Genomic DNA, 13039 nt, shown 5'->3' with positions numbered 1-13039 from the left:
CTTGCCACAATAGACATGGGTATCAGTAGAATGTATATTGTGTCATGGCATGTGACTAGATGATAGACTAAAAGCGCTTGGATTTGGGGTAGACGGTAAAACCTTGGATTTCGAGTAACTTGTTCTGGGAGTGTTCTGTAAGACGAGCAAACATTTCTAATACATTTTATTTTTTTATCTTTATTTTTATTTTTTTAATGTTTTTACTTATTTTTGAGACAGAGAGAGACAGAGCATGAGCAGGGGAGGGGCAGAGAGAGAGGGAGACACAGAATCCCAAGCGGGCTTCAGGCTCTGAGCTGTCAGCACAGAGCCCGATGCGGGGCTCAAACTCACGGACTGTGAGATCATGACCTGAGCCGAAGTCGGATGCTCAACCGACTGAACCACCTAGGCACCCCAAATTTTTAAATTGGTAAACGAGCAATGTCTTGTAATGTGAGTAGTAGTACGTGATGCTGAATGTCATGTGATCACAACTGAGCCAGTGGTTCTTCTCTCTCTCTCTCTCTCTCTCTCTCTCTCTCTCTCTCTCTCCCTCTCTCCCTCCCTCCCTCTCTCTCCCTGCAGGATTGTGGGTGATCATCTCCCATGCTCAGATGCTCAGTCTCACACCATGATGTTTGGTAGAAATCCGTGATTTTTCAGAACATTGGAGGGTGCCCACAACTGGCACTCCTGTATTTTTTGTCACTTCAAAGCACCTATGGACAGTCCTTTGCTTTTCCATACAAGAGTAAGCTTAGGAATGCTTTGCTTCATTCTAGGTCAGGCTGCCTGCAGACATAGACCCTTTCCTCTGCTGCCTTGTTGCCAGTTACATTAAATACAGCATCTGACAGGAGTTTATTAATACGGTGCTGTAGTCAACATTCATGCAAGCGTATACAATGGCCCCCATGCAGAAAAAAAGATTCCATTGAGTCAATAGATTGCAGTGACTCCATTAGTGATAATGAAAGTTGTCCTACACAATAACCCTCCTCTCTCTTGTCTCCCTCACACCACTCAGGAAGTTTTTCAAAGGTAAGTGCAGGTTAATTTATTTTTCTTTACATTTTATAGTTTCTTTATTATTTTGTATTATATTACAGTATTATCATCATTTAAAAATGTTTAAGTTTATTTTGAGAGAGAGCAAGCGTGAGTGGGGGAAGGGCAGAGAGAGAGAATCCCAAGCAGCCTCCATACCGTCAGCGCAGTGCCCACCACAGGGCTTGATCTCACAAACCACAAGATCATGACCTGAGCCGAAACCAAGAGTTGGATGCTCAACCAACTCAGCCACCTAGGCGCCCCTGTAGTCATTTTTATATGAATATTTTTGGGTTGTGGGACAAGTCATCTGAGTTTCCGTTATTTCTTATAGGGAAATTCACTTTGATATACAAGTGCTTTGGATTACAAGCCCGTTTCAGAACGAATTATGCTCGCAAACCAAGGTTTTACCGTATATTATTTTGGCTCTAAAGAAGGCAGGGTTTGCTGATGGATAAGTATGACAGATACAGGAGAAAAGCATCTAAAGATGATTCCTGAGCTTTTGGCTTAGATAACTGTAGAGAGCAAGATTGTGGAGAGCAAGCAGGTCCCTTGCTGATAATTGTAGAGAGCAAGCAGGTCCCTGAGTCAAGCAATGACACAAGCAGCCAAGCGTACCGCAGCTACCAGATATCCCTGAGACCAGCGCCAGCTGATGACACCCCAGAACTGAGAACAGGCAGAAGCAGCGGAGGTCTGCAGGGGCCCAACACTGATGAAATCCCTTTAAAGGGGGAGGATTTTGGCAGCAAGCTGTCGGACTCCTCAGACACTGACCCCTGCCTGACCGCTTCAGAAAGGTAGCTGATGCCGAAGGCTCCGCCTGACTGATCTCCAAACAGAACTGGGATCCCTCGCTGCTTGAACATAATAAGCAGTAAGTGCCGAGAGCTGACCCGGACCGGACCGAGGCCTCATCTCGGCTGTGAGCCCACACACTGACTTCGCGTTTGGTTCCTTAGCTTCCTACCCCCCGTGTGTTAGCTCGTTTGTTGTGTGACTTGTCTGGTGTTCTCCTTTGTGTGCCATGTAAGGAGCCAAGTGAATCACGTGGTGCAATGTCACTGGGTTGGGAATCCTGAACCTGCTTTAGAATTATGTTAGCCCTGCTTGATGACTGACTTAAACTGGCCTCGTGGAAAGACACGACTTGTGTGTCTTCTGAGCGTACGCCTTCATAGCATGCTCGTGACAACAACACAGAAGGCTCATGTCACCTGCTCCTGGACAAAGAGGAAAAGAGACTTGGGGCAGGAAAAACAGAGACAGTTTTTTTCCCCAGGGCAGGAGGACTTCCATGTTTGCATTGTTAGCGTGAGATACTCTTAGATATCCATGGGGAGAGCCCTCCAGGTAGGAAGAAGACAGGAGGTCATGGGAGTTGGATAATATTTAATGCCATGAGACTGCAGGTGCAGACAGAAGCATAGAGACCTCACTCTGAGTCCTGGGCACACCAACTTTAGGGAGAGAGGAAAGTGCGTGAAGGAGACAGAAAGGGCATTCAGTCTGGCAGATGGCAAACCAGGTAAATGTAATGACAGGGATTTCAGAGAAGAGGTGATTTCAAGAAGGATGACACCACCTTGTGCTCAAAATGAGACACTGTTTACTGAGGCAGTGAACAGAGACACCAAGGGGGACGATGAGATTTGGGAGAATGGGAGTGAAGGAATTAGAGGCAACAATCAGGGGTGTCTGGGTGGCTCAGGTGGTTAGGCGTCCCACTTTGTCTCAGGTCATGATCTCATGGCTCATGGGTTCGAGCCCTGTGTCAGGTTCTGTGCTGACAGCTCAAGCCTGGAGCCTCTTTTGGATTCTGTGTCTCCCTCCCTCTCCTTTTGCCCCTCCCAGCCTCAAACATTAATAAACATTATTTAAAAAGTTTAGAGGCAGGGCGCCTGGGTGGCTCAGTTGGTTAAGCGTCCGACTTCAGCTCAGGTCGCCATCTCGCGGTCCGTGAGTTCGAGCCCCGCGTCGGGCTCTGGGCTGATGGCTCAGAGCCTGGAGCCTGCTTCCGATTCTGTGTCTCCCTCTCTCTCTGCCCCTCCCCCATTCGTGCTCTGTCTCTCTCTGTCTCAAAAATAAATAAACGTTAAAAAAAAATTTTTTTTAAGTTTAGAGGCAGCAACTATAGGTAGTATTTCTCTAAGGAAAACAGGATAAAAGGATACCTGCCCAGGATGTTAACATTGCTAATATTGGGGCCGTGGGATTCGGCTGAATTTGTAAAGTCCATAATATTTTTTTTCTCATTGTGGCCACTGAAATACTGGCTATTTGACCACATCGGTCAGCTGGTAATTGGTTGGAGAGAGATTTTCTTAAAAGCATGGAGCTAATATGTCTCGGAGTTGACTGAGCGGCACTGTGTGTGTTGGGGCATTGGCTTCAACACTGCAAGTCACTTTATAATCCTGTCTTAGTCTTTGCTCCCTGCTTGCACAAAGCATCATGACCGGCCACAGGCGAGAGAACTCAGCCTCGTCACGCCTTTCCTGGCATACCTGTATCCCTGAGTGTGAACAATACCCTGTATGTGCTCGTGATTTTTAGATTCCCCTGGAATTCGGATCCCCCCATTGACCCTTGTTCTCCAGATTTTCTCCAGATTATACTTTTTAGAAGGTTTTGGTTAGCTTGATTTTTACCTCCTCCTGTTATCACCACCTCACGTGGCTGAACTGCTGCTGATTGTTTTTGACCCAGGGCCCTGTTACAAAGACTTCTCACTGTGGGTAATCCTGAGGAAGATAAAATAAAGAGAAAGCTTTCGAGTGGGGTTATCTCAGGAACTTCCAGACAGATGAAATAAAGATAATTCTCTTGGAATGGGGCTTTGAATGTGTTCCATCCCGTTCTTTCCCCTCCATTGGCTGCTGGGCTGTGGATTTTCACCATGACTGCTGGCTCTTGACTTTCAAAAATACCCACAGACAAGGAGAAGAGGGTCTGAATAGAGCAATTTAAATGCCCCAGAGTGTGCTGTGCTTAACCCACATCCAGCCGCCTTTCTTGAATAAATGCTCTCTTATTACAAGCTTTTGGTTAATTTCAAGAGTCTGAAAGGGTTGATTTGGACTATTTTTTGCTGATGTCCTCGTTGCTTTTATGAAGCAGGAATTGGAGGTACTTAACTCTGCCATTCTCCCTGACATCTCTCTAAGCTCCTTAGTTTCTAGTAGCTCTCCAGTTTTCTGCTAACTTCTTGTGTGTGCTTTATGGGTTTGCTGCATCATAGAAGATCGTATCTGAAATAATTCAAATGTTCTCTTCCCCGCTTTGTCCATTTTTGTACCAATTGGCTTAGGATGGATACTTTTTCAGACAGGGAAGGGACTGTTTGCACTTGAGAGTTTTAGTACTGGAAAAGTAGACCTGAAACCAGAGTATCAAACAGACAACAGGGCTCTTCTGACAAAGCATATGCCGAGGTAGATTACAAGAGTATTCACAAAGAAGAGTTATTTGTACCATTTATGGAAAAGGAGATTTCAAGCCAGTTGTATTCATTTTCAAGAAAGCACTGGACTGCGCAGGAAGGACATGAATATGGTCAAAGTGGAAATCCAATTGTATCTGAGCTCAGAGCTTATTCCTCTAAGAAAAATATCCCGTAATTGTTTGAGGGCATTTCAAACGTAGTTTAGGCGAAGATGAGAGAAACTGCTGGCATGAGTGAATTCTTACGGACACAGCGAATGTGGGAAATTATTCTGTGCTATTGCACAAGCCATGCAGGAGTAAAACTTCTAAAATGTAATCAGTATGGGAAAACCTTCAGTCATAACAAACCTCATAAGATCTCAAGGGATTAATAAAGTGGAGAGATTCCCGTAAGTGTGATAAAAGTAGGAAGGCCTTCACTAGGGAAAAGAGCAAACAAGTCATACTATAAAGAAACCCTCTGATTTTAATGAAAGTGAGAAGCTATAGATCCAGGAGTTAAAACTCCTTAGCCACCAAAGTTCTGCAGAGATGATAATCCTTATAAAAGCAATGAATTTGGTAAAGCATTCTTCAAGAAGTCACACTCTATTCCACATCAGAAGAAAACCCCTGGTAGATTTCTAGAGTTGCTCTAACAAGACCACAAACAGAGTGACTTAAATAGTAATATATTTTCAACATCTATATAAGTCTGGCATCTGTTGATTGTGTTTATCCCTTCCAATTGGTCACATTTTCCTGTTTGTATATTGAGTCCTTTTGAATTATATTTAGACATTGTGAGTATTATGCTGTGTTCTCAGGCCTGGTATATGCCTTTTGAGATGTTGTTTTGCTGAAGAAGGCAATCAACCTGGTTTGGGTCCATCAACCTATATGTCTAGTTCAGATTCTGTGTACTAGATCACATTGCTCTGTTATTCTGTATGTGTGCCATACGTGGTCAGGGGTTTGGCTGGGACACTGCCGGGCCTACACGGAACTAGGACCCCTTTTCTGGTTCTCTCCTCTGGAGTTCTCTCCCACACTCTCTGGTCCTCAAAGGTCCTTTTTCTGTATCCATGGGCCAGATGGATGTGGTTTCTGTTACTACTGCCGGGCCAATTCAGGAGAAAAAAAATGCATGGGAGCCAAGAAATGGGAAACTTGCTCCCCTGCATAAAATCTGGTTCATTTTTAGAGTATTTTGGATCTTTGTTCATGTTTTAAGTCTTATATTTATGTCTTTAATATTTTCATACTTATATTACATATGTGGTTATTACAATATCTGGATTGTTGGTTATTACAGTATCTGGACACTTAATTTCACCAGAAATTAGGTTTCTGAATGTTCTGAAAATTTAGATTTTTCGCTCATATGTAGCTTATCTTATTCTTGGGACTATTTTATGAATGACTTATTATTTGCTTCCTTCTTGTTCTTGAGAAATAACTAGAGAATGTATAGATTCCGAATCACTCACATTCGTAGAATTTGAAGTCCAAACTAATACGAAGGAAAACTTTCATTACATCATATCCATATGAAAATTATAAAAATAATGTGGAAGAAATTTAAATTGAAATTTGATGGAAGAGTTCCAATTCTGCTATTGAAACCTGTTGTTTTTGCTAACGACAGCTAAATCTTGGGGGAACCGTAAGAGGCAACTGTCCGAGGCCTCTGAAAAGTCAACAAAAGCAGGCCAATTGTGGCGCGAGCCAAAACCAGAAGATGCATCCTACATGAGGATGAGTTTCCCATTTCTTTTCTCTAGTGAATAGTAGAAACCATGTTGTTCTGGCCAGAGGAAACAGAGGAAGGGGACTTCTGAGGGTCAGAAGGAAACTGACACAGGCTACAATATGGATGAACCTTGAGGACGTTGTGCCCAGTGAAACGAGCGTATCACAAAAGGACGAATCCTGAACGATTCCACTTACATGAGGTCCCTAGAGTGAAATTCAGAGATGGAAAATAGGATGGTGGCCGCCAGGGGCTGGGGGAGGGGCAACGGCGAGTTGTGTTCCATGGGGACAGAGTTCAACTATGCAAGATGAGAAAAGTTCTAGAGGTGGACAGTGGTGATGGCTGCACAGCACTGTGCGTGGGCTTAGTGCCTCTTCAACACGGTTAAGATGTTAAATTTTATGTTTTATGTATTTTATCCCACTTTTGAAGAGGTAAAAAATTGCTTTGCCTTTATGTCTGTTTCACCTGATATTAGAATAACCGCCCGGGACTTCCTCTCCTTACTCTTTACATGGTATGTCTCTCACTTCCTGTTTTAAAGTATTCCTATTTTGGAATACATATAATATGGACTTGTCTTTTTTCTTTTTTTCTTTTCTGAATATAATTTATTGTCACGGACTTCTTTTTCTTAAATCACTCTCCATCTTTGCCTTTGGATTGTTTATATTAGTAACATTTCATATAATTATGGATACAGTCGGATTGAGAGCTGTCATTTTCTTATGTATTGTCTGTTTGTCTCTCCTGTTTTTTATTCTTCTCTTCTCCTGCTTTCTTTTGAATCAGTTTAATAATATCACTATTCTAACTTATCACACGGCATTTTGGCAATATGTCTTTGAACATTTTTATTTCTTGCTGCCCTGAGAATTATAATATACGTATCTGACTTTTTAGAATCTACTTAGAATTAATAAAGTACCACTTTATGTAAATTCTCAGAACTGGGACGCCGTGTGGGTTCATCATGACCCCACTGCTGTCTTATGTGGTACACATACGCGGAGTGAAACAGCCACTAACCTATGTTATAAATTTTGCTTTAAACAGCCCTTGTATATTTTAATGAAAATCTAGGAAGAAATAAGAGGTCGTATTTTCTACTTATCTTGCTATTTACCATTTCTGGGCTTTACTTTAATTCCTGAAGTACTGACTTTCCCTCTGGATCATTTCCCTTCAGGATGAACTACGTTAGCCTTTCTCATTGAGCAGATTGGCCGGCACATACTTCTTTGAGTTTTACTTCAATTGAGAATTAATTCATTTTACTCTTATTCCTGAAGGAAAATTTTTTCTGGATATAGAACAGGTTTGGGAGGGTTTTTTTTGGGGGGGGGGTTGGCACCACTTAAAGATATTTTTCCACTGTTTTTTGACATTTGTTATTTCTGATGAGAAATCCATGGTCATCCAAATCATTGTTTCCCAATATGGAATGTATCTTTTATCTCTTACTGTTTTCAAGAGACTTTCTTACTGGGGCATCTGATAGGCTCAGTCGCTAGCGCATGTTCCGTTGACCTGTATGTCTGTTTTTGTGCCAGTACCATACTGTCTTGATGATTAGAGCTTTGTAATATAGCTTGAAGTCCAGGATTGTGATGCCTCCTGCTTTGGTTTTCTTTTTCAGGATTGCTTTGGGTATTTGGCATCTTTTCTGGTTCCATACACATTTTAGGGTTGTTTGTTCTAGCTCTGTGAAGAGTGCTGGTGTTATTTTGTTAGGGATTGCGTTGAACACGTAGATTGCCTTGGGTAGTATTGACATGTTAACAGTATTCTTCCAATCCATGAGCATGGAATATTTTTCCTTTGTGCGTGTCTTCTTCAATTTCTTTCATAAGTTTTCCATAGTTTTCAATGTATAGATATTTCACCTCTTTGGTTTGGTTTATTCCTAGGTATTTTATGGGGTTTGGTGCAATTGTAAATGGGACTGATTCCTTGATTTCTCTTTCTGATGCTTCATTATTAGTGTATGGAAATGCAACCAATTTCTGTGCATTGATTTTATATCCTGTGACTCTGCTGAATTTATGGATCAGTTCTAGCAGTTTTTTGGTGCAATATTTTGGGTTTTCCATATAGAGTATCATGTTGTCTGTGAAGAGTGGAAGTTTGACTTCCTCCTTGCCAGTTTGGATGACTTTTATTCCTTTGTATTGTCTGATGGCTGAGGCTAAGACTTCTAATACTGTGTTGAGTAACAGTGGTGAGAGTGGACATCCGTGTTCTGTTCCTGACATTGGGGGGAAAGCTCTCAGGTTTTCCCCATTGAGGATGATATTAAAGTTGGGTCTTTTGCATATGGCTTTTAACGATCTGGAGGCATGATCCTTCTATCCCTACTTTATTGAGGGTTTTTATCAATAAAGGGCACTGTATTTTGTCAAATGCTTTCTCTGCATCTATGGAGAGGATTGTGTGGTTCTTATTCTTTCTTTTATTGATGTGATGTATCACATTGATTGATTTGCGGATATTGAACCAGTCCTGCATCCCAGATATAAATCCCACTTGATCATGGGAATAATTCTTTTAATGTATTGTTGGATCTGGTTGGCTAGTACCTTATTGAGAATTTTTTCATCCATGTTCATTACGGAAATTGGTCTGTAGTTCTCCTCTTTAGTGGGGTCTTTGTCTGGTTTTGGAATCAAGACAATGCTGGCCTCATAGAATGAGTTTGGAAGTTTTCCTTCTGTTTCTATTTTTTGGAACAGCTTCAGAAGAATAGGTGTTAACTCTTCTTTAAATGTTTAGTAGAATTCCCCTGGAAAGCCATCCGGCCCTGGACTCTTGTTTGTTGGGAGATTTTTGATAACTGAATCAATTTCTTTACTCATTATGAGTCTATTCAGATTTTCTATTTCTTCCTGTTTCAGTTTTGGTAGTTTATATGGTTCTAGGAATTTGTCCATTTCTTCCAGATTGCCCAATTTATTGGCTTATAATTGCTCATAATATTCTCTTATTATTGTTTGTATTTCTGCAGTGGTGGTAGTAATCTCTCCTCTTTCATTCTTGATTTTATTTATTTGGGCCCTTTCCTTTTTCTTTTTGATCAGACTTGCTAGGGGGTTATCCATTTTGTTAATTCTTTCAAAGAATCAGCTCTTAGATTCATTGATCTGTTTTACTGGTTTTTGGGTTTTGTTTTTTTTGGGGGGGAGGATTCTATATTGTTCATTTCTGCTCTGATTTTTATTATTTCTCTTCTTCTGCTGGCTTTGGGGTTTCTTTGCTGCTCTGTTTCTAGTTCCTTTAGGTGTGAGGTTAGATCCTGTATTTGGTATTTTTCTTGCTTATTGAGAGATTCCTGGATTACAATGTGTTTTCCTCTTAGGACTGCCTTTGCTGCATCCCAAATGGTTTGGACTGTCATGTTTTCATTTTCATTTACTTCCATATATTTTAAAATTTCCTGGTTGACCCATTAATTCTTCAGTAGGATGTTAGTTTCCCTGTATTTGCAGACTTTCCAAATTTTTTCTTGTGGTTGAATTCAAGTTTCATAGGGTTGTGATCTGAAAATATACATGGTATGATCTCAGTCCTTTTATATTTGTTGAAGGCTGTTTTGTGACCCAGTATGTGATCTGTTTTGAAGAATATTCCATGTGCATTTGAGAAGAACGTGTATTCTGCTTTTGGATGAAAAGACCTGAATATATCTGTTAAGTCCATCTGATCCAATGTGTCATTCAGAGCCGTTAGTTCCTTACTGATTTTCTGACGAGATGATCTGTCCATTATTGTAAGTGGAGCGTTGAAGTCTCCTACAATTACAGTATTGTTATGTATAGATTTATTTATGTTTGTGATTAATTGATTCATATATTTGTGTTCCTTCATGTTAGGAGCATAAACATTTACAATTGTTATCTCTTCTTGATGGATAGACACTTTAATTATGATATAATGCCCTTTTTCATCTCTTGTTACAGTCTTTGTTTTAAAATCTAGTTTGTCTGATATAAGTATGGCTATTCCAGCTTTCTTTTGACTTCCAGTAGCATGATAGATGGCTCTCCATCCCTTCACTTTCAATCTGCAGGTGTTCTCAGGTCTAAAATTAGTCTTTTGTAGGCAACATATAGATTGCTTTTGATTGGGGCATTTAGTCCATTCACGTTCAGAGTGATTATTGAAAGATACGGATTTAGTGTCATTGTGTTATCTGTAGGTTTCATGCTTGTGGTGATGTCTCTGGTCCTTTGTAGTCTTTGCTGCTTTCCACTCCCAGAATCCCCCTTGGGATCTCCCACAGGGCTGGTTCAGTAGTCATGCATTCCTTTAGGTTTTTTTTTTGTCTGGGAAACTTTTAATCTGCCCTTCTATTTTGAATGACAGTCTTGCTGGATAAAAGGATTCTTGGCTGCATATTCTTCCTATTCAGCGTATTGAATATTTCCTGCCACTCTCTTCTGGCCTGCCAAGTTTCAGTGGACAGGTCTGCTACTACCCTTATGTGTTTACCTTTGTAGGTTATGGCCCATTTGTCCCTAGCTGCTTTCAGAATTCTCTCTTTATCTTTGTATTTCAACCTCCAACTCTTGATTTTGGCTCAGGTCATGATCTCAGCATCATCGTGAGCTACTTGTCAGGCACAGTGCTGAGTGTGGAGCCTGCTTGGGATTCTTTCTCTCCCTCTTTCTCTGCCCCTCCCCCCCTCATGTACACTCTCTCTCTCAAAAATAAATAAATAGACTTTTAAAAAAGAAAATATAGAATTTTATAAATAGGTAACATTATAAAAGTGATCAAGTAGCAAGTTTCAATCATATGCATTGGGGTGAAGGACTCCCATTATTTTCAGTGTTATTAAGGGAACTACAGTCCTACAAATAGAAATGATTAAGGAAGGAAAGGCAGGAGTGTGTAGTTGCTATGAACTAATATTCAAGAAATCATGGTTGAGGTGGTCATTGCTTTAAAACCACTGGATCCTGGCGGCACCTGGGTGACTCGGTTAAACGGCCAACTCTTGATCTCCGCTTAGGTCATGATCTCACAATTGTGAGATCAAGCCCCAACTCGGAACTCTATGTGCAGCATGGAGCCTGCTTGAGATTCTCTCTCTCCCTCTCCCTCTGCTCCTCCTCCACTCATGTGTGTGCTCTCTCGCACTCTCTCAAAAAGAAAAAAAAAGAAAGAAAGAAAAGAAGAAGAAGAATCATGAGAAGAGTAATTACTTCTCCAAATTAAATAAACATTAAAATCCCAGAGGCACTACATCACAAATACAGAGTTGTCAAATCTCAGGAATTCAAATGGTCCTACATGAGAATTGGTTTCCCTGATCAACCAAACAGTGGTGAAATAAGAGCAGTATGTCTTTTTTGCTAAACTGATTTCACTTTTATTTATCACCAAAATCTTTGTATTTCAGTAACAAGAAAGGAGATCAGTTCACATTTACCTCTTCATAATAAATGCATGAGAAGTTAAAGTTTGAAAAAATAACTTAAAACCCAAACATAGCGATCAGAGTCGTAAATTTTCTTCCTAATGAAATGTGTTCTGGCATATCCATAAATGAAAGGGGTAGAGGAATTTTTTAAATGAACATGAACTAAATTGTAGAGAAAAGATAAATGGACCCAAATAGTCTTTCTCACAAATTTCTGGGAGATGGTGTTCTTAAACAAGCAGAAGAGACATCTATCATCATCACTTTGTTTTCTTTATTTTTAATTAGTTGCAACCTTACTTCCAGTGTCCTGTGATTTGAAATTTCCTAACTGTTAGGGCACAAGCTTAAGTGCTGATGCCATTAATTTGAAATCTGTGAAATTAAAACTGGGGCAACAAAGGTTTTCGTGAGAAAATACTGGTGGATATCGTATAGTACTATGAGGTTAAACTTGCTTTGTAAAACAATTTTTTGAACAAAGAACCTTATTTCCCAATAAAGAATCTGAGTTTTCTTAATTACACAAATTATAGAAGACACTTATTAAATAATAGTTCTAGTTGACTCATGGAGAGACGTCAACTGAGTAATTAAGAACCAGACCTGATGCCCAACCTCCTCCTGTAGGTTGAAGCCCAGGCGGTTTCCCAGATGCCTGCTTACCACTCTTCTCTCGTGGACCCTGACACCAAACTCACTGGAAGCATGGCACTGTTGCCTATCAGAAGTCAGTTCAAAGGACCTGCCCCTGGAGAGACAAAAGATACAGATACTGTAGATGAAACCATTTATTACTTCAAGGCCAATGTCTTCTTCCAAAGCTATGAGATTAAGAATGAAGCTGATAGAACCTTGATATATATATAACTGTCTGCATTTCTGAGTGTCTAAAGAAACTCCAAAAGTGCAATTCCAAAATCCAAAGTGAGAAAGAAATATATATGCTGGGATTCACTAATTTTCCCACTGTTGGAGAGCCTGGTTTTCCACTTAATGCAATTTATGCCAAACCTGCAAACAAACAGGATGATGAGGTGATGAGGGCCTGTTACGGCAGCTGAAACAAGAGACTTGACTGAGACTTTGTGAGAAAGTTTTGGACCCTCAGCACGTGGTGGATTTGCTTGTGAAGAGACAGTTCATGAACGAGAGTCTTTTAGGACCTGGACAATAAAAGGAGCCTGAGCAGACACTTTTCCACAGCCATGGGCAGCATTTTACAGCAAGATGAACACATTTCTTTGCCTTTATTTGATAAAGTTTTTTACAGAAGAGAGAAGAGAGTGTGTCTTCGCTTGAAGAGCTCTTTATCAAGAATTTGGGTGGGGGAGGGAAGAATGGATTGTCGAAGAGTAATTGGAAATTTTCTGCAGTATTGAATTGGTGCTTAA

The 13039-nt window shown here is 40.6% G+C and overlaps 1 pseudogene; it reads left to right on the top strand.

Moving 5' to 3' along the window:
• The first annotated feature begins 12299 nt into the window (after positions 1-12299).
• On the top strand, positions 12300-12822 carry LOC125160685 (actin-related protein 2/3 complex subunit 3-like; annotated as a pseudogene).
• The last annotated feature ends 217 nt before the right edge of the window (positions 12823-13039 follow it).

This window comes from Prionailurus viverrinus, chromosome A2 (genome assembly GCF_022837055.1).
Source record: "Prionailurus viverrinus isolate Anna chromosome A2, UM_Priviv_1.0, whole genome shotgun sequence".
NCBI lineage: Eukaryota > Metazoa > Chordata > Mammalia > Carnivora > Felidae > Prionailurus > Prionailurus viverrinus.
The sequence above is the reverse complement of the archived record's forward strand: the minus strand, read 5'-3'. Positions and strand labels throughout refer to the sequence as shown.